Source organism: Podarcis tiliguerta, assembly GCF_965153285.1.
Source record: "Podarcis tiliguerta genome assembly, chromosome: 1".
NCBI lineage: Eukaryota > Metazoa > Chordata > Lepidosauria > Squamata > Lacertidae > Podarcis > Podarcis tiliguerta.
In genome coordinates this window covers 7,249,312-7,271,195 of record NC_139534.1, presented here as the reverse complement: position 1 = coordinate 7,271,195, position 21,884 = coordinate 7,249,312, and the positions used below count along the sequence as shown (strand labels likewise).

Here is a 21,884-nt window from a genome sequence, read left to right as displayed (position 1 = left end):
TTTCTTCCTAGCAACTGGGCTCCATCTCCCCTATGGTAGATTCATCTGTGACTAGATACTCCCTTGGGTTACATACGCTTCAGGTTACAGACTCTGCTAACCCAGAATTAGTGCTTCAGGTTAAGAACTTTGCTTCAGGATGAGAACAGAAATCGTGCTCCGGCGGCAGCAGGAGGCCCCATTAGCTAAAGTGGTGCTTCAGGTTAAGAACAGTTTCAGGTTAAGAACGAACCTCTGGAACGAATTATGTACTTAACCCGAGGTACCACTGTATTTTCTGCAAATACTACTACTGTACAGTAGTTGTAGGTTGATGTTTAAGAATCCCCTCTCCAGATGGGGAAATGGGGAACATTTGCAAAACGTCTTAGTTATGTCCCCTGTTGTGCAGGTGCTGATGCCCAGGCCCTCATCAAGTACTCACTGTATAGATAACTTATACTTATCTATTTCAGAAGTAAGTCTCTTTGTTCTTAATGGGGCTCACTCCCAGGTAAGCAGGCACTTTGGTTTAGGAGTGGCATTGGGGAAAACAAGACTCTTGTGCCTTTAACAGATTTATCTTTGCCATCGGGACCAGCAAGACACCGCTGCCTTCCTATTTATTTATTTAGTCATTGTATTTATGTCTCGCCTTTTGCTCCAAGGAGTTCAAGGTGGCCTACGTGAGTCTCCCTCTCTTCACAACATCCCTGTCAGGTAAGTTAAGCTGAGTGGCAATGACTGGTCCATTGGTCATCCAGCAAGGTTTGTGGCTGAGTGAAGATTTGAACCTTGGTCTCCCAGGTCCTAGCCCAGCACTCTAACCGCTATACCACACTGGAGACTCAGCTATACAGCTGCAAATAAAATGTTTTAGGTGTGTTGTAAAGTGCAATATACAAATGCAACACTAGATGGCGACAGTGAGCTATGGAAATTTCAGTGTATTTTTCAAAACTTTTTTTTTAAAAAAAGCATTTTCACAGCATTTTTTTATATGTGTGAAGATTCCACCTGGGTCTCTTGGCAAGTGTGAGGTTGTCCAGGGGCAGAAAGTGGAAAATCAGCAATGACTATATTCTTCCTGTGTTATGTCATGCCACCCCCACCCCTGGGCAGTAATTTTGTGGCTGGTGCCCTCAGCGCTCACTCACAATTTGAAATCTGCCCCCCAGAACACCCTCTCCCTGGAAATACACCAGGCACTCGCCCTTGTGACATTTCAGTACCAGGCTAAGATAAGAGCTATGATTTTGCCCTGGGTTCTTCTGGGATGCAAGTGCACTCCTACGTTTTGTGCTGTAATTTTAAAATTATAATTTTCACCTGCTCTTATTCATTTCACTGGGAGTATTGTTGTTGTTTTACATACTGTAACCCACTCTGAGATTTTGAATGCAGGGCAGGCTAAAAATATTCTGGAACAAATAAATGACTAGTTTGAGGAAAGAACAATTGGAATCTTTGTTGCCCGAAGCCACAGGACGAAGCAATCTTGGTAACACTAAGCAGGTCTGGTCAGATCTGAGGATCCCTGTCCACAAACACCTTGAGTTTCATGGAAGAATGGCAGGATGCTCATTGATACGTACCGTATTTTTCACTCTATAAGACACACCTTTTCCTTCCTAAAAAGTAAGGGGAAATGTGTGTGCGTCTTATGGAGTGAATGCAGGCTGGGTGGCTATCCCAGAAGCCAAAACAGCGAGAGGGATCGCTGCGCAGCGCTCCCTCTTGCTATTCTAACTTCTGGCTTAGCCCCTCTGTCCCTTCCCCCACCTCTCGGAAAAGCCCCCAAGATCCGCGCTCCCTTTAAAGAGCCGTGCGGAGTGTGTGTGCGGCTCTTGGGGGCTTTTCCCCGAGGAGGGAGAAGGGCAGCCCATCAGTGACAGGCTGCCCTTCTCCCTCCTTGGGGAAAAGCCCCCCAAAACTGCACACATGCTCCACGCGGCTCGTGAAAGGGAGCGCTGAGCAAAGCCTGGGATGCATAAAGGGTCTGCTCAGCGCTCCCTTTAAGGAATTTTTTTTTCTTGCATTCCCCCTCTAAAAACTAGGTGCGTCTTATGGTGCGAAAAATACAGTAAATAAAATTGCACATTTGCTAGATTATTGCTGGCAGGAATCCTCTGAGGCAAAGCAAAGCGGAAGCTGCCCAGTTCTGCCTTGCCTCCTTGCACAAAATGCCAGGGCAGCAATGTTATGTACTGAGTTGAATAAACCACAATGCAAAGATCTGCACGAGTCCCAAAACAAAATGCTGCAACATGGAGGGCTTCTCGTTCTGGATTCCCTGGCCACTGAGCATGCTCAGTCCTTTGCTGTTTTGCCCCCATTCCCGCTTTAAGCCCCCACCCCGCACCCCCCAAAAAAAGATTTTTGCAGACTTCCAAATCTCCCCAAGCCTACTACCCTCTCCTTCATGGGTGGTGCCATTTTGCTTATATGTGGAGCAAAACTCACAGCCTGAACATTGGAAACAAAGGGGATTATAGCACCCAGTAGTCAAAGCTCTTATCTGGCATTTTGCTCCATAAAAGCATCCCGCAGAATTAGCTGAGATCAGTATTTTCCCCATGCTCAGGTCTACTTCCGGCGTAGCTTGAGAGTCTGCGTGTTCTTACAACAGAATGGCTCTTTGCCCAGCAAACAGCTTCCACCCTAAAGAACAACAACAGTAATCCTACCTGATCTCTCCCTGACTCATTTGTAGCACAAAAATGTCGTTTATTCTCAATCTGGAACCATTCATACCCGTCCTCAGCATGCTGCTTTCAATCTAGGTCTTGCTGTCCACAAGGACCTGTATGGTTACTTGATATACCTCCTATCTACACCGTTTCCACCCTTCACACGCCCCAGATAATATGAAAGAAGTCGTGGTTATGTTTTGCGAGCTTGGTGTGCGCCTACCTACAAGGCTATTGGCAGGTGTGGCTACACCCCATCCGTTGCTGGGACCGCCTATAAGCATTTTCCATTGGACAGACTGCAAAGAAATGCAGAATCCATCTGCAACGAACTTTTACGATCGGATTCTCAAGTCAGTAAGTGCTTTTCTGGGGCAAAAATGATGCAAGAGAAGAAGAAGAAGGGTTTGGATTTGATATCCCGCTTTATCACTACCCTAAGGAATCTCAAAACAATCTCCTTTCCCTTCCTCCCCCACAACAAACACTCTGCGAGGTGAGTGGGGTTGAGAGACTTCAGAGAAGTGTGACTAGCCCAAGGCCACCCAGCAGCTGCATGTGGAGGAGCAGAGACGCGAACCCGGTTCCCCAGATTACGAGACTACCGCTCTTAACCACTACACCACTGTGTGTGCATTGTGTAGAATAAAATAATCACGCAGTTTCCATTGATTCCAGAATAAAATGTCATGTTTATATGCTATGCCTTTAAAGTTTACCTCTCACAAAGTACAGTGCCCATAATCATTTGAGGGAAGGAATGAGCTGTGAATACAGTGGTATCTCTGGTTATGTACTTAATTCGTTCTGGAGGTCCGTTCTTAACCTGAAACTGTTCTTAACCTGAAGCACCACTTTAGCCAGTGAGACCTCCCGCTGCCTCGCCGCGATTTCTGTTCTCATCCTGAAGCAAAGTTCTTAACCCGAGGTACTATTTCTGGGTTAGCGGAGTCTGTAACCTGAAGCGTATGTAACCTGAAGCGTATGTAACCCGAAGCGTATGTAACCCGAGGTACCACCGTGATGCTCAAAGGTATGGTGTGTACACAGCCTTCAACTTTTAGACAAGGGTTTTGTCATGGCATCTCTGACCCTCTGATGCAAAAAAGGGGGGTTTTGGGTGCCAAAAATACATTGTATTCCTGAGCCACATTGAAGAGGTCTTTAAAAAAATAAGAAAACACAATAGAAAGGAAATAGCAGGTGGCAAGGAAATGAAAAAGTATATTTCCATGCAAATGATAGACCCAGGACAGCTGGGTAGTGAGGTCTATTGAAAAGCAAATTACTTTGGAGGCGTCAGTTGTTAGGTTATTTTCCTCACAATATCCTGAAGTAAAATGAGAGAGAGAGAAAGAACACAGATGGGGAAACAGCCGTCCAAGGAAAATCAGTGCCCTTTTTAGCTATATGACCTTGTAACTTCAGATAATGCGCCTTCAATTCATAGGAACACAGGAAGGTCAGACCTACCTTGAGATACCAAGAGAATGAATGAGAGATATTCTGCATACGGAACAGATGCTCCACCACTGAGCCTAAGCCCTACCTCTCCGTTTGCAACTGGCATAACTCCTGAGCTGCCAATTTTGAACAAAACAGCAAGGGCAATGAAAAAGTGACAAATTAATCCGAGGAATAATACATTCAAAATCCTAACCAAAGTTATATTTTAACAAACAGAACTCTGTTATCTTCATTATTCTAATACAGTAAGTACACAAAGTATTTTACAGGACAATATACGCACACAAAAACCAAGTCCATGCCTTGGAATAACTTAAATCTGCTAAAAGTGGAGGACACAACAGAGACGAGGGAGAAGGAATGGTGCAAGCAGTGACCTACTTAAGCTGCAATCCTAGTTCCATTTAGGTAAAGGGACCCCTGACCATTAGGTCCAGTCGTGACCGACTCTGGGGTTGCGGCGCTCATCTCGCTTTATTGGCTGAGGGAGCCGGCGTACAGCATCCGGGTCATGTGGCCAGCATGACTAAGCCGCTTCTGGCGAACCAGAGCAGCGCACGGAAACGCCGTTTACCTTCCTGCCGGAGCGGTACCTATTTATCTACTTGCACTTTGACGTGCTTTCGAACTGCTAGGTTGGCAGGAGCAGGGACCGAGCAACGGGAGCTCACCCTGTCGCGGGGATACGAACCACCGACCTTCTGATCGGCAAGCCCTAGGCTAAGTGGTTTAGACCACAGCGCCACCCATGTCCAGCTCAATTTACCTAGGGCTTATTTACAGGTTGACAGATATAGAATAGCAGTGGGAGGCTACATTTCAGTTGGGAGTGACTAAAGCATGCGTTGGCAAACTAAGGCCCGGGGTCCAAATCAGGCCCAATTGCCTTCAGAATCCAGTCCGCGGACTGTCCATCGATCGGCATGGGGATTCATTCGGGCTGCGCCATTTTTTCTGGCGCCATTCCATTTCTCCACACACACCCCGCAGCGGCGTCTCCTCCCTCCCTCCTCCCAGCTTCTCCCCGCCCTGCCTAGAGGAGGAAGGGGGCTGGGCTGAGCTGGCTGAGCGCCATTTTAAGCAGCCCATCTCTGGAGCTACTCATCTTCCCTTCACCACCACCGCTGCCCTGGTGCTCCTGTGGGCCAGAGAGCGGAGCGGATGAGCTCACTCTGCCTACCCATGAGAAGCAGTGGCAGCAGCCGCCCCTGGGAAGGTAAGCACAGCGGCTGGGGCTGAGGGGAGGGAAGGAGGACTATTTGCCCCCCTCGCCGCCTCTTCCAGCTCCCCCCCTCCCGGTGCCACTTCTCTTGCCTGCCACAAGATCTGAGGGACAGTGGACCGGCAGCCCGTGGCTAAAAAAAATTGCGGACCCCTGGACTAAAGCATAGCTCCTATCCAAGTTTACTCAGAGTTTAATGAGATTTCCTCCCAAGTCATTATTTAGAGGACTGTAGCCTTACTAACACACTTTTGTTTGAGAGTCTGTTCCATCGAACAAGGAATCGAGCCAACACTTACCTGGGAGAACAGGTGACTTCTTGGTGTCTGTAGCTGAAAATTAATCTGACCTGCTGCTCTGATAACTCGATCCAAAAGCTGTAAAATAAACACAGTACTAATGCACTTGCAGCTAAGAATTGATTAATTTCTAGCTTCACCAGGAAAACTGGTGCTAGTACATTCTGAGTTTTAAAAGAAATGTATGTGCATTAGCAGCTGAAGTACCCATTAAATAGTTGATTCATGGATAAACGAGGTGACACCATCCTTGGCTCTGACTAATGGCAAGTAATCTAAAACAGCTGACAAAGGCAATTTGGGTCAGTAAGCTGTGGGTCCACTCCCAAAGTCTGATCCCACTAATGCAACTCAATCTTTTCAAGCCTGATAAACTGACTAATCTATGACCAACGCTGAAGAAGATCCAAGTAAATAAATGGTCACTTTTGATCAACGTACAAGCGTAAGTGAACTTTTTAGTTAATGTTAGATTGAGATTTTGAAAGCCCTTAGGATACTGGCCTACGGATCTTGCCTTAAAATTAACCAGGTTGTTGACAGCCTAATCAGTTGCTGGGGGAAATAGTAAATCTAGATCTGTATCTGTAGTTAATAAAAGAATTGGCTGGCTCCCTAGCATGGGGTAAACACACTCTCCAGCAAGAGAGAACCCCTAGCAGAGTTCAAAGACACAAAATCATGCAACACAGTGAAGTGTGAGGAATATAGGCTGTTAGACCCTTTAACTACCCCATTCTAGTCGGCTTACAGTGCTTCCTGTCTCACAATGAGCATACCACACCATTAGTAAGTTTAAATGCTTTACTTACAAATGCCAAAGGTCAGATTCATGTGTGATTCCATGCAGCAGCCAGAAGAACACAGGTAGAAAGCATGGGAGACAAAATATAGTGGAAAAGCACACAGCCTGAGCTTGTAGCAAGCTAATTCAGGCACTCAGTGAGTTCATATAATGAAAGAGAATGAACAAAGGAGGAAATTTAATTTTCTTCATTCCAGGTGAGGGGCATGACCTAGCTGAGTCTAGGAATACAGTTCTGTGGTCATGACCTCTTCATGCATTAATTAGCCCTAAGCTCGCTAGTCATGTTTGAATACAACATGACACGCCAGTGAGCCCTAGTAGAAAGCACAGCTCACAGCAACATCTGGAGGGCAAATGGCTCCCCACCCCTGTCCCAGAGAAATTGAGGCTTTAGCAGGCATCTGACTTGAATTTCAATTGCTTTTATGTATGTATGTGCTGATGTTCTTTTATATTGTTATTAATGGCTTAGATTATAATGTAAATGGCTTTGCGATGCCTCGTGGGAAGTAATTCATGTAATAATAATGATGATAATTGCACTCTAGCAACTGTAGGGAAGATGGTTGTTAAACCCACTCGCACTAGCAGGAATTCAGCCAGTGGGATTCGCCTTTAAAGAGAACATTTAAGCCAGGGATCAGAAAACTTTTTCAGCAGGGGGCCAGCCCACTGTCCCTCAGACCTTGTGGGGGGCCGGACTAGATTTTGGGGAAAAGGTGAATGAATTCCTATGCCCCATAAATAACCCAGAGATGCATTTTAAATAAAAGCACACATTCTACTCATGTAAAAACACGCTGATTCCCGGACCGTCTGCGGGCTGAATTGAGAAGGCGATTGGGGCCGGATCCGACCCCCGGGCCTTAGTTTGCCTACCCATGATTTAAGCAGTACTGTATTCCACCTGCGTCTTCAGTTTACACCCCACATTGTAAACAGCGTGCACAGTTCAGAAGCTTGGAGTTTTGCTACAGAATAAAGTGGGGCCTGCTGCAACAAATTGTTGCAGGGTGGACTGCTCCTGTTCTGGATATTCCTTTCTCTTCCTTCCCAGTTTTCTGCTTCCCCTGTTCAGCAGTCAGTGGGCCACTGAAAACGCTCTGTCTTCATTGTGCTTTTTTGGGGAGAAGGGTTGGGGCTCCTCAGGGACTTTGGTTCCCCACAGATATAGTATATTTTGTACTTCTGCAAACCTCATTGTTCTCCTGAGCCCGCTGCTACCTCCCTCTTGTGCGTAGGATGCTGTTCTGGTTACATAAAGATCCACACAGATAATTGATGAGTGTGCCATTGGTATATGTAATGACTGCCAATGTCCCTTTCATTAGTAGCCGCAGGAGGCTTGTTACAGTTCTGTCCCTGCCACACTCCTGTGTAGTATTTGAGTGGGCAATGTACAGTTGGAGACAAAGAATGGGCTCGACTTAGCTGGCATGGCACGGCTTTCAACAAAGGAGCATCTCAGTCACGGCAGCTTTCTCTTCTAAGCAACAAGTAGCACAATCAGTTTCAAAAGGTCCCCCCAACCTCTATACCCAGGCCCAAATTTCAGTTCCTTTGTGTCACAAATCCTGAAGTACATGGCTTGTCTTACCAGTATAGTAAAATCTGCACCTGGGGCAGCCATGCAGCACTTTAAACTGTTTCACATAACCATGTGCTCCTCCATTAAAAAAAAAATTAAAATGCAGTTGCACCTAGAAACCAGTTTGGTCTTTCTTTCTTTCTTTCTTTCTTTCTTTCTTTCTTGAAAGCAGCTTTCAAGGGTCAAGGGTTAGCGAGATGAACCCTTAAATGGTATGCTACTTCTCTCTGTACAGTGGTACCTCGGGTTACATACGCTTCAGGTTACATACACTTCAGGTTACAGACTCCGCTAACCGAGAAATACTGCTTCAGGTTAAGAACTTTGCTTCAGGATGAGAACAGAAATTGTGCTCTGGCGGTGCGGCAGCAGCAGGAGGCCCCATTAGCTAAAGTGGTCTTTAGGTTAAGAACAGTTTCAGGTTAAGAACGGACCTCCAGAACGAATTAAGTACTAAACCCGAGGTACTGCTGTATAGGACATTTTTTAATACTGTGGAACATTCCATTATATTAGGAATGAGGAACCTGCAACCTCTCAGTTGACGTTGGGCTCCAACTCCCATCAACCCCAGCTAGCATAGCCAAAGGTAATGAATGATGGGAGATAGAGTCCAAAAAGTTCTGGAGGGCCACAGGAGGCTTCCTGTCCTTCCATAATTTAAATGAAACATCACTTGCAGTCTGAGGTGGTTTAACATATCAGGTTTAACATATCAGCTAGGAGGAGGTCTAAGACAAGGTGTAGGCTTAGTAGAAGCTCCTCAGGGTTGCAAGAATAATCTTTCCCCAGTTTCCCCATTTGTGATTCTTTCCTTGGAGATGCTGGGGCTGGAATCCTGGACCTCAGATATACAAATAACAGCATCTTCTGTCAAAGTAGGAAGGAAGGGAAAGAGTGAAAGGGAGAACCATCCCTAACACCTTAAGTCCTGGAACATCCTTTACCTTAGATCAGATCTATGGCAGCACAAATGAAATCAAAGAAGATGTATGCTTTTGTAACATTTCGGAAAATATTGGTCTGCACTCCAACTGCTGTTGCTTATTTTTCGTTCTCTAACCCTCCTCCTTTCTGCCAGCTGTCCTTTATTGAAGAAACCACACCTTGTGGATGTTCCAAAACTTTATTCACATCATTGCTATTTATTTATTTTTATAGGTCAAGCGAAGCATTTTTGGCATCCATAAGCTGTTTTTAAGATACAGCAGAGGAACCGAGTTGGGAAATTGTGTGTGGGGTGGTGGTGGTTTCTTGGTGTGTTTTTGTTTTTAATCTTCTATGTTTCAGAAGGCCAGCTGTAGCACAAACTGTGACTTGGGGAAATTACCACATAGGCTAGGATCTTCAGCTGGTGTGTTTTGGCCCAGTTCCATTTTTACATCAGTGTAAAAATGAGCCTCTTTCCAGCATCTTAGGACTTGTACATTGACAGGGGGGGAAAGCATGCCAGTCTGAAAATTAAGGGAGGTAGTAGGGAGAAGCTCCATAAATCAGTTGGGAACATTGATTTGTGAACTGATACTAGGACTTAAATAGATGAGGTACGCCATCATGGATAGGTTGCAGGTGCCTATCCAGGGTTTGGGATTGTTATAGGAATCCCAAGGTCTAAAATATAGATAATTGTACAAGGTAAACACACATACACCTTGCCAACAAAGGTCCGTATAGTTAAAGCTATGGTTTTCCCAGTAGTGATGTATGGAAGTGAGAGCTGGACCATAAAGAAGGCTGACCGCTGAAGAATTGATGCTTTTGAATTCTGGTGCTGGAGGAGACTCTTGAAAGTCCCATGGACTGCAAGAAGATCAAACCTATCCATTCTTAAGGAAATCAGCCCTGAGTGCTCACTGGAAGGACAGATCCTGAAGCTGAGGCTCCAATACTTTGGCCACCTCATGAGAAGAGCAGACTCCCTGGAAAAAACCCTGATGTTGGGATAGATGGAGGGCACAAGGAGAAGGGGACGACAGAGGATGAGATGGTTGGACAGTGTTCTCGAAGCTACCAGCATGAGTTTGACCAAACTGCGGGAGGCAGTGGAAGGCAGGAGTGCCTGGTGTGCTCTGGTCCAGGGGGTCATGAAGAGTCGGACACGACTAAACAACAACAACAACAAACATAAGTATATAAGCCACATGTCTAAAATAGTACAGGAGAGCAATCCAAAAGCCATCTTGGCTCTTCTAAAGACTCTCAATATTTCCTCTGCCTCCTTAATTCCCCTTACCTGAGAACAGGTAGGCAAACAGCAATCAGGGGAAGTTCCTGAAGGAATTCCTCTCCTATATCTATGAACCTCCTTTGTATTAATTGTCATGGTTTGCCCAGATGCTCTGCATTGAGGGATGTCTGATGGGCATCCTGATGGTCTTATCAAATGCTAATATTTTGTGTAAACTGTTTCTGGAACTACATGAAACTTGCTAAATCCTCAGGAACATCACACCTTGGCCTGCCTGAGCCACGGTAACCCCGCCTTGTGTGTGATGTAATTTCTGACTGTTTGTAGAGGGGATGTCCTTCTTCTCAATGCCAAAATGAAAACCCTGAAAAGAGATGTTTCTTCTTGGTTTGGGGTCTCTCTCGCCTCCTTGCTAGGAGGGGAGAGAACTCTGTTGTAAAAGAGAAATAAAGATCTGCTTTGCTTTCATTGCATCCTGCCTCCATCTGATCATGGACTTAGGGGACTCATTCCCTTGGGGAGTTGGGCAGAAAAAGCCAAACACCCTGTTTTTCTTTATCATGTTTCCACTTCAGAATGAGGCCCAGCTGAGACTGTGGTGTCTTTACAATACGTTGGTACCTTAGGTTACAGATGCTTCAGGTTACATACACTTCAGGTTACAGACTTCGCTAACCCAGAAATAGTACCTCGGATGAGAACTATTGCTTCAGGATGAGAACAGAAATCATGCAGTGGCAGCGTGGGAGGCCCCATTACCTAAAGTGGTGCTTCAGGTTAAGAACAGTTTCAGGTTAAGAACGGACCTCCAGAATGAATTAAGTTCTTAACCCGAGGTACCACTGTATATGGTTTATTTATACATATTTACAACCTGAGCCTGCGCTAGAGGGATTCACAGCATGAAACCCAAGAAGTGCCTTGTTTCTCCCATAAGCACAGACATGGATTCAAACAGAAATCAAACGTTGCACTGACTCTCTCTCCAGCTTGCTGCTTCCCTTCTAGTTCATAGAGTCCTTCTAGGTCACCGCCAAATTCTGCTATCAACTCTGGCTTTCTCTGTTGGCGGAGGCAACCCCCACCCATTTGCCGCCTAGCACCAAGCCCCTTGACTTCACCTCACCAGGAAACTACAGTGGTATCTCTGGATGTGAATGGGATCCGTTCCGGAGCCCTGTTCCCATCCTGAAGCGAACGCAACCCGCGATTCACCGCCTCTGCGCATGCGTGTGAAATCATTTTGAGCGTCTGCGCATGTGCGAGCGGCAAAACCCGGAAGTAACACACTCCATTACTTCCGGGTCGCCACGGAGCGCAACCCAAAAATATTCATCCCGAAGCATATTTAACCCAAGGTATGACTCTGGTACTTCCTGGAATTAGAAGGCTTGGTTAGATTTTAACATTTGCTGGATCTCAAGATTCAAGTGGTCAGGTGTGTAAGCAGGCTCCGACCCTGAAATGAAATCAGACTATAAGAAGAGCCTGCTGGATCAGGCCAGTAACCCATCTAATCCAGGATCCAGTTTTCACAGTGGCCAACCAAATGCCTGTAAGAAACCAGGAGACAGGATCTGAGCGCAAGAGCACTCTTCCCTCCTGTGCTTTCCAGCCAATGGTATTCAGAAGCATTGCTGCCATCATAGCTAGGAGCCATTGAGAGCCCCCTTGTCCATGATGGGGCACGGTTTAGGGGTGCCACAGGCAGGGTTAGGAGGGCACCTGGCAGATTGGGCCTGCCAGGGCTTTAAGAAGGATTTGCTGTAGTTATTAAGTGTCCTGGGGCAGCATTCGGGAGACCCAGACTCAAATCTCTGTTTTTTTGGGTTTTTTTACCACACCCCTCCCCCCCTCCCGCCCAGTCCAACTCAAATCTCTGTTCAGCTTCAAAGCTCCTTGTCACGCTGCCTCTCAGTCTGACAAGGTTGTTAGAATAAAATGGGGGTGGGGGAGAAACATATGTCCGCACCCCTTTGTTAATCTGGACTTTGCTTGCAGTTGCTGGTTCTGCAGGCCTAGCAAACTTCAAGCACACTGTGAAGATGGATCAAAGTGGGTGAGATGTACAACTCTGTGTCATTTCTGTGCAAGAAATGCGTGGAACATATTGTGCTCGACTTTGCTGCCTGATATATGAGACCTTGGCATTCTGAAGGAATGATAAGATTAGAAAGAAACCTCACACAGATGAGATGTTGCCTATGGGATAAAGGCAATAAACATGAAGCCAAAACGAAGGTGAAACCGTAACATATTTTAGAAAGTCTGGTGGAACATGTTGAAGTGACCTGCATGAAGAATTGCTGATGAAACAAGGATCCCAGCTACACCCATCCCCTTCCCAGACAGATTATGGAATTTGTTGTCTATATCTTTAGTGGGTCTGCCCGTGTAAATAATGAAAGTAATGCAGAAGTTGGACAAGTCTATCCTTCTGCTAGAATTCCAGATCAACATGAAAGGTGTTATGAGAACCATTTTACTGGAGGGAGGGAGGGAGGGTTTCTTCTTTTTTTCCTGCCCAGCTCTTCCTTGTATGCTTTTGCCCACCTGATGGCCACAAGATCCTGCCCTACTGCCTTGGACTGGTGACTATGAACTTTATTCCAACCTGCTAATATACTAGGGGAAATGTATGTTATTAGTTGTTCTGTTACAGGTGCTAACTGTGGGTTGGCAAATCCAGCATCCCTCCTACTCTGCCTTCTTACCTAAAAACCTTCCTCATCCCTAATATACCCATTTGATCACTGTGCTCTGCAGGGGAGGTCCTCCTACAGATACCATATCATTAGGACTGCACAGTATACGAATTGGGCCTTTAGTGTTGTGTCACCTATCCTTTGGAATCTCACCCCAGTACATATCAGGCAGGTTGTCTTTATTGTATTTTCTTTTCCAACAAACTTTTTAAGTTGGTATCTTCATCCCAGTCTGCATTCGATTTAAAGTTGTTTCATTGTTTTTTGTTGGTGGAATCTTTTTTTACCTATGGTGTGTGTGTGTATATATAAATTATTTTTATTGCAAAATTGTTTTGAGGTAAGTTATGGGAAGCAATCCATAAATGGAATAAAATAAAATAATGGTTCTAACTCTTTAAATCAGACTAGGACTGGGCAGCCCTTCAAATACAGGGCTTGCCTCTCTCAATTACAGCTTGTGGCCCCCTGGTGGATGCAAATTGCACGCACCCTTGATTTAGTTGAGGAATCAGACACGCTGGGCCAGCAACCTAATGCTGACATCACAGAAAAATGTCTCAGTTGTTGCAAGGCAAATATGCTTGCACAAATGGCTAGAATCAGGATGTTAGGCCAGAATACTTTATTCATAGGAGTCACGCCATCCTGTGGTCATTTTTATGGCCTTTTCCTGAAACCTTTCCAATGCTGCAGAATCCTTGAGGTGAGGCAACTGGAACTGCACACAGTATTCCAAATACAGTTGCGCCATAGATTCGTATAACAGCATTATGATATCAGCAGTTTTATTTTCAGTTCCTTTCCTAATGATCCTAGCATGAAATTTTCCTATTCCACAGCTGCTGCCCAGTGGGTCACCATCTTCATGGAGCTATCTGCTATGACCCGAAGATCTCGTTCCCAGTTCAGTTCAGAGCCAGTTCAGACCCCATGAGCGTACAGTATATGTGAAATTAAGTCCTTTTTTGCCCCGAAATGCATCACTTTACGCTTGTTTACACTTAATTGCACATTCCATTTTACTGCCCATTCACTCAGTTTGGAGAGGTCGATTTAGAGCTCTTCACAATCTCCTTTTGTTTTAACAACCCTGCACAATTTAGTATCATCAGCAAACCTGCTCATTTATGAACAAGAAGCACAAATCCCAATACCAATCCTTGGGGGACTCCACTTTCTAGATATCTCCATTCAGAGAACGATCCATTTTTTCCTGCTCTTTGCTTCCAGCAACTTAACCAATTCATGATCTCTCCTTTTATTCCTCAAGTGCTAAGCTTACTCAGGAATCTTTGGTGAGGTGCTTGAAAGCTTTCTGTAAATCCAAGTATACTTCATCAACCGTACATGCTTGTTGACACTCTCAAAGACCTCTAATAGGTTCATAAGACAGCAGCCATGCTGGCTCTGCTTCAGTAAGCCTTGTGCTCCTATATGCTTATTTTATTTTTAACAATACTCTCCACCAGTTTTCCAAGGACAGATGTTAAGCTAACCAGTCTGCAGTTTCTTGGACTCCCTTTTAAAAACTGTTGTTAAATTGCCCACATTCCAGTTCCTCAGATATGGAGGTTGATCTGAGGGGCAAGTTACATATTTTTGTTAGATTAGCAACTTCACATTTGAGTTATTCAAGGACTCTTGGGCAGATGCTGTCCAGACCTTGCAATTTGTCAGTTTTTATTTTGTCTATTAGGCCTAGAACTTAAATCTCTTGTCGCCACTATCTGCTTGTGTTCTCAAGACTCACCTCCTGCAGTGCTGCTGCAACCGGCCCTATTATCTTCCTCTGTGAGATGCAAAGAATTAATTCAGCTTCTTCACAATCTTCTTATTCTCCTTTAGCACTCCTTCGACTCCCTTGTCATCCAAGGGTCCGACTGCCTTCTTAGATGGATTTCTGCTAGTATTTTAGAACCATTGTCCCACAATATAAGTAACATGGAATGTTATTTTTAAAGCATTTGAAGGCTTCTTAGGATATGTCCGGGGGGGGGGTGTTATAGAAAAAGCAGGTATTTGCCTACACAAATAAGATAAACCTCACTTGGTCAAAATACCATTCAATAATTAGGACGTGTAAGAGCAGAATCATAGTGGTTGCCTTATGTTCTAATTCTGATTTATAGCTGAATTTTACAGCTCTTTGGGATGAATCATAGAATCATAGAATCATAGAGTTGGAAGAGACCACAAGGGCCATCGAGTCCAACCCCCCGCCAGGGGGGGGTCACAAACATTGCTAGCACCTCACTCACGGACACTGGCAATGAGGGTAATCATGCCTGAGACAGCCTTGTGCAAAACAAAAACCCCACTCCAATTTGGTCCAGGGTTTGGCATCTTAAAAGGACAGGGCGACACGGGTATATAATTTGCGGTGGCTATTTCGGATTGCAGAAATGTGCTGACCAGCTCCTTCCTTAAGGACAGGGAATAATGCATGGTCAAGAGGCCAGAGATAACCCTTTCCTTACAGGCTACTACAGTAAACCTCCTCACGTTAAGCCGCCATGGAAAGCTAGCACACAAATAAAACGAGTTCATTGATGATGGTAGGAGAGGCAAAGAAAAAAGGCGGGAGCAGGACTAATTCCTCACGCACACGAAACAGATTTCGTGTTAGATTTCCTCTCATGTTCTGCAAAGGCTAAAAACTCCCCCCCCCCCCATGTTTTGACAAATGCTGAAACCTTTTTGCCCTTCAGGGTCTACAAATGTGAAAAACTTGTGTTGTTTTTTTTAATGAAAGCTGGGGATGTGAGGCTTATGGTTCACACAGGGGCAGAGCAACTGACTCAGACACCCGCCTTTAACGGCTTCCCCGAGGCCTGAGGTAAAAAAACGGTCTTTCGACCCTCCCTCAGCAAAGAGCTCGCGCGACGCCTCTCGCCGCTAATTCCCGCCTTTCTGGCCGGACGACCAATCGCGCCAAGGGCTCAGGAGGCGAAGGGAGGGGGAGCGTGGTCGTGCGTCGCGGACGTCACCGCCGTCGTCATCCTGGTCTGACGTAGAGAACTGGCGCGCACGCGCACTCCCACCCCACCGTTTGCGCCGGCCCCGGCCGACTCTGCAATGCGCGCTCCCGGCCGCCCCATGACCAGCCGGGGACGTGGAACGCGTTTCCCTCCCTTCACGCTTCCCTCAGCCTCCGCCAGGCCTCTCTAGGAAACACCCTAAGCCAGGGCCCCCCTCCCTCTCTTTCTGTGGTAACCCGGAAGAGGAAGCGGCGGCCGCGCCCTTTGACCCAGTTCTTAGCGGAGTGGGGGAGGGGGAGGAAAAAAAGGAAAGTCGCGACGGAGGCGAGGAAGGAACCCCGGAAAGAAGGTGGGCAGATGGGGCGGCGGGGAAGGGGAGGGAGCCGAAGGCGGCATGGAAGGAAGGGCGCGCAGATTACGCGCAGGCCGCGGTTTTAATCCCCGTGCGCGCGCGCGCAGGGGGAGGCGGGGCCTCCTGGCTGCTTCCGGAGCGCGCCTTCAACCGAACCCCCGTTTGCTCTTTTTATCTTTTATTCCTCGAAAATTCCCCCCTCACGGTTCTTTCAGGAGACCAGTGTGGGGTGGGGAACCCGCCGGGCGTCCTCTGAACAGCTGCGCGGGGGTCGCGGGCCCCCGTTTGGGTGCGCCTCCCCTCTGAGGAGGGGTCCCGCCGGTGCTGCGGATGAGGAGGAAGGAGAAGCCGCGCGAGGCTTTTGCGCGACGGGCCCGGATCCGGCCCAGAAGTGGCGAAGCTGCCCTGCTTCAGGCCACGAGTCGAGGGGGAGGCTCACGTGGCCATGTGCACCCCGCCACCCAGCTCAAAATAAAATGATTTATATATATACAAAGCACATAAAGCAATCGGGCTAACCAGCCTTGGCCCTGACTTGCTTGTGTCCGTGTTGTAGGAACTATGGTCTTCCTTCCCTAGCCTAGTACAGTGGTACCTCGGGTTAGATACGCTTCAGGTTACATACGCTTCAGGTTACAGACTCCGCCAACCCAGAAATATTACCTTGGGTTAAGAACTTTGCTTCAGGGTGAGAACAGAAATCGTGCAGCGGCGGCACAGTGGCAGCAGGAGGCCCCATTAGCTAAGTTGGTGCTAAGAACAGACCTCCAGAACGAATTAAGTTCTTAACCCAAGGTACCACTGTATCCTCCTTTCTTTTTGTCTTTTGTACCTATCATAGGAGAATACAGTGGTACCTCGGGTTACATACGCTTACAGACTCTGCTAACCCAGAAATAGTACCTTGGGTTAAGAACTTTGCCCCAGGATGAGATCAGAAATCACGCAGCATCAGCGGGAGGCCCCATTAGCTAAAGTGGTGCTTCAGGTTAAGAACAGTTTCAGGTTAAAAACAAACGAATTAAGAACGAATTAAGTATGTAACCAGAGGTACCACTGCCTTTCTTTCTTTCTATTTCATTCTATCCTTCCACTGGAAAATCATTAGTTATTTCCTTCCTTACAATGGAAGCTGCTCCTTTCCTTCTGTAGCTCATTCTATCCTTCCCTCAACTGAAGGATCTCTCCTTCCTTCTTTCCACTGGAGTTCCTTCTATCCTTCCACTGGAACAGTGGTTCCCAGTTAGCTAAGTACTGCAGATCCTCTGTTTTTCAAAAGCCAAGCTATGGGTATTTTGAAAACGTTATATCTCTGGTAGTTTTTGGTATGTGAAAGATGCCACCATACCCTCCAGCATGTCACAGCACAAAACCATGATGCAGGCTGTGCTTCTGTGTGAGAGCACGGGGCCCAAAATGGGATGTCCCGGACAGTTGACAGTTTGTGATATGGACCCCCTGTCTCGGTCCACTCGTTGCGATCCACTGCACTGGAGGATCATTCCTTCCTTCCACTGGAGGATCATTCTGTCTGTCTGTCTTTCCATGGTAGGGTCATTCCGTTACTGAGCTCCAGCCTTCAGGGTGAAGTGGGACACACAGGCTGAGTGCCCTGGGAGGCCTAAAGAAAACAATACCGCATTCTCCCTTGTGCATTAGTGTGTTGCAAATGTTATGCACAACCCTCCAAAGGGAAGGAAGACTGTGTGCTGTGTGTGGAGAAACAGCTATGTGTGGCTTGCGTGAAGCACCTAGACATAGTATCTCTAGCTGTCACCATGGTTTGCCCAAACTAGCTGTTCTTTTTCATTGTTCAGTTGGTGAAGTTTGTGTAGAAGTTGATACAGCTTTTAGCATAAGAGACTAATGGGCAGGAAGACAGTGAAGAAAGATGCGCCTCAGCCTGGTGCTAGAAAAATAATTTTTTTGTTTTTATGAAATATCTTTCACAGGTTTTGCTCAGTGGCAAAGAATCTCTGTGTGGCATATTCTAGTGCAGAAAAGGAAGGCAGCTCAAAATTATACCGTATTATACAAGTGGGGATTCTGCAACGAAATGCTTCAATGTGTCTCCAGTTTGTAGAAGTGATCTTTGAATATCTTTTTTACTTCCCTGCCTGTCTTAAGAGCATACAGTTAAGTCAGGGGCTCCCATTCTTTTCAGACATAAGGAAAATTGAGAAACAGTCAAGGGCACCACCTGAAGTAAAAAAGGATCCCCTGATCCCCCCCCCCTTTAAATTGGGATAGGCATGACCACTGTATGCCATGTTGCAGATTCCAGGCTCAGCTGCTGGCTGTGAGCCCCAAGCCATATCAGCAGAAAGCTATACTGCTACATGGGGAGGGGCAGTTTCTGGTAAAAGCACAATGGGAAGTATTTTTTTCATGAAACCTGGTGAGGGGAGTTTTTTAACCTCATGGCACTAAATCTTCCCCATCTTAATCCCACCTTTGAGAACACAGAAGCTGATCCCTTTTCTCCACCATTTTCCTTATTTAAAAAAGCAGACAAACTGAAGCCCTCAACACTGTATTTTGTAAGGTCCTTATCTGGTCCTTTTTGTGGGTTTTAAAAACCGCCCGCCCCCCTTTTGATTTACAAAATAATACACTAACACACATCTGAGAAACCCCCCCTGAATCTGTAGGAACCATCCAAGACTGATATTGGAGGGAAGAGTTGGAAGGAAAGATTACAATACGGATACGACTGAGATGCATTTGGTGTAGTGAGTCAACAAGTTGTATGGGTCTGTTCTGGTCGGGGACAGAGGATGGCGCTTGGGGGGGAACTGTCGGCGTGCCACTCCTTGGTGTGTGGAGTGCCGCAGGGTGCGATACTCTCCCCAATGCTTTTCAACATCTTTATGCGCCCCCTCGCCCAGCTTGTCCGGAGTTTTGGTTTGGGCTGCCATCAGTATGCTGATGACACCCAACTCTATCTGTTGATTGACGGCCATCCTGACTCGACCCCAGACACACTGATCAGATGTCTGGAAGCTGTGGCGGGATGGTTATGTGGGAGCCGGTTGAAGTTAAATCCTTCGAAGACAGAGGTCCTTTGGCTGGGTCGGGACGATATGGGATGGGGGGGGGCAACTCCCATCTCTTACGGGGGCGCAATTAATGCCAGCACCGTCTGTTAGGATTTTGGGTGTAATCTTTGACCCCTCCCTTTCCATGGAGGCACAGATTGCAGCTACAACAAAGGCGGCATTTTTTCATCTCTGCCAAGCTAAGCAGTTGGCTCCTTACCTCTCTCGCCCTGACCTAGCCACTGTGATCCACGCGGCGGTCACCTCCAGACTTGATTATTGCAACTCACTCTACGTGGGGCTGCCCTTGAGACTGATCCAGAAACTCCAGTGGGTGCAGAATGCCGCCTTGCCACAGGATCACATTCATCCAGTGCTTTACCAGCTGCACTGGCTCCCGGTGGAGTACAGGGTCAGGTTTAAACCTTTAAAGCCCTTCACGGCCTAGGACCCTCATACCTATGGGACCGCCTCTCCTGGTACAGTAAGTCCCACGGAGGACCTTACGGTCTTCAAATAAAAACATCTTGGAGGTCTCGGGCCACACGGCGGTTAAGCTGGCCTCAACCAGAGCCAGGGCTTTTTCGGCCGTGGCCCCGATCTGGTGGAACGCTCTGTCACAAGAGACTAGGGCCCTGCGGGACTTGACATCTTTCCGCAGGGCCTGCAAGACAGAGCTGTTCCACCAGGCCTTTGGCTGAGGCACAGTCTGATCCCCTCCTTCAGTAATCCTCATAGAACTCTAGCCCAATGGTTGCCATTAATTTGACTCTGAACTGATTTTAGAATGAATTGATTTTAGAATGTATTCCAGTTAATTGATTATGATTTTATGTAAACTGTGTTGTTTTTACTGTTGTTAGCTGCTCTGAGCCCGGCTTCAGCTGGGGAGGGCAGGATATAAATAAATAATAATAATAATAATAATAATTATTATTATTATTATTATTACTCCTGTCTGAAACCTCTTGTTCCCTGGAAAAAAATGCCCAGCTGCTGCATTGGATATAGGCATCCAATATATATTTTGTGAAAGCAACACTCTGACCTACTCTATTAAGATGTATGAGTTTTCAACTGTTATCAAACCTCATGGTGGGACTGGTGTTGCGGAAGCACTTGGCTGATTTGAGTGATATAGGAATATCACCAATATGCTTTCTGGCAGCTATCATCTTCATACTGTGAAACCAGATTATGTTACTGGCAGTGGGTAAGGAACAATGAGTGACTGTAACAGGCCTGTTTGCTTAAATTCAAGGCTGCCCCAATAATGTATACAGAAGGAGTGGGGATTGTTTTTGAAAGCAAAAGGGGGATATGGGTAAGAGGAGCTGAACTGTCCGTGCCCCTGTGACTTGCCCCCACTATTCTCCCCTTCTAGGCCTATTTCTTTCCGGTGAACTCAGTTTCAGAATCTGGAGGTGGGAGTTCAGGTAATAGCTTGGGGAGGTAGGTCCCTTTTGCTTGTAATGTTCAGCTCCCGCTTTCCAATTTTATACATGCTGAGAGCTGTGTTTGAAATTCACCAGGCACGTTGATCGCCGCTCCTGAGCATGCAAACCTGCCAGTTACCCGCAGACGTTGGGCGAAATGGATGCGAGCTGAGGTAGACATAATAATAATAATAATAATAATAATAATAATAATAATAATAATAATTTTTATTTATACCCCGCCCTCCCCAGCCAAGGCTGGGCTCAAAGCGGTTTGAAGAGGTTTGACTGTATTTTATCTGCACAAGGAGAATGAATTTCAAGAACTAAAACGTTGTTTTGAAAAATACCACTTTTGAGGCATCTGCTCCAAAAATGGCAACTAGGCATTGTTTTGGTGACTGTAACACTGGTTTAAGGAGCCTTTTGGTGCTTAGCTTGTATATCTGAGTTTTTGACACTGGCTGAGAGCAGAAGTGATTGGTTCGACCATTTGAGCAACAGTTTATAGCTTTTTGAATTAAGTTCACAGGTCAGTTTATTGTTGAAGGAGTAACTGTCTGGAAAGTTGCTCCAGAATTTTTGTATTGCTCATAGAAAGAATGATACAGACAGCGAGACTAATAAAGAAGACAGACTTCCTGTTTCCAGCAGTGGAAAATGGCTGATCCCACACAATCGGACCCCAGCCGTTCCGATAATTCAGGGCTGGTATGGGGGTAATTAGCCCTGGCAGCCTCCCCAGGGCAGGGGAGGACTGTCTGAACGACCCGCAGTCTGCCCCAGATTGCCGATGTGGCAGGGGCACTGGGTCACAGAGCTAGGGACGGCTGACACTCCTGTGACGCCACCCCATAGCCGGACGCATCTGTTTGGGAAAATATAAAGATTTGGAAAACAAACAGACACACTCTGAATTGAAGAAGCTGGAAAAAACCTGCAGTATCTACAGTCTCTGGTGCAAAAGATCGAATTTCAAAGAGATCCTCATCATGACGTTTGGAATGTGGAGGAGCTTGGTATGTAAAAAAACATTCTTTTATCCTTAACATCAACAATCTGTAATGCATGCCAAGCCTCATTAAGAACTTAAATTGCTCTTCAAAAGTGAGTTCAGATGGACTTTCATAT

At 46.3% G+C, this 21,884-nt stretch overlaps 2 protein-coding genes across 12 annotated transcripts in view; one reads left to right on the top strand and one right to left on the bottom strand.

Annotated features, from left to right (window-relative positions):
• CMKLR2 (chemerin chemokine-like receptor 2) overlaps nucleotides 1-15,093 on the bottom strand; it is a 38,125-nt gene extending 23,032 nt beyond the window's left edge. For 6 of the 10 annotated variants that reach the window (XM_083402528.1, XM_083402519.1, XM_083402518.1 and 3 more), the window contains exon 1: nucleotides 5,658-5,842. The gene's annotated coding sequence lies outside the window, so the exon portion shown is untranslated. Of the gene's footprint in view, nucleotides 1-4,142; nucleotides 4,250-5,657; nucleotides 5,843-14,699 lie in introns of those variants that run through there. The other 4 variants (XM_083402534.1, XM_083402520.1, XM_083402522.1 and 1 more) reach the window with 3 other exon arrangements.
• An 861-nt stretch (nucleotides 15,094-15,954) lies between these two features.
• Nucleotides 15,955-21,884, top strand: part of ZDBF2 (zinc finger DBF-type containing 2) — a 29,686-nt gene continuing 23,756 nt past the window's right edge. For both annotated transcript variants that reach the window (XR_014502498.1, XM_083401107.1), the window contains exon 1: nucleotides 15,955-16,276. The gene's annotated coding sequence lies outside the window, so the exon portion shown is untranslated. The remainder of the gene's footprint in view (nucleotides 16,277-21,884) is intronic.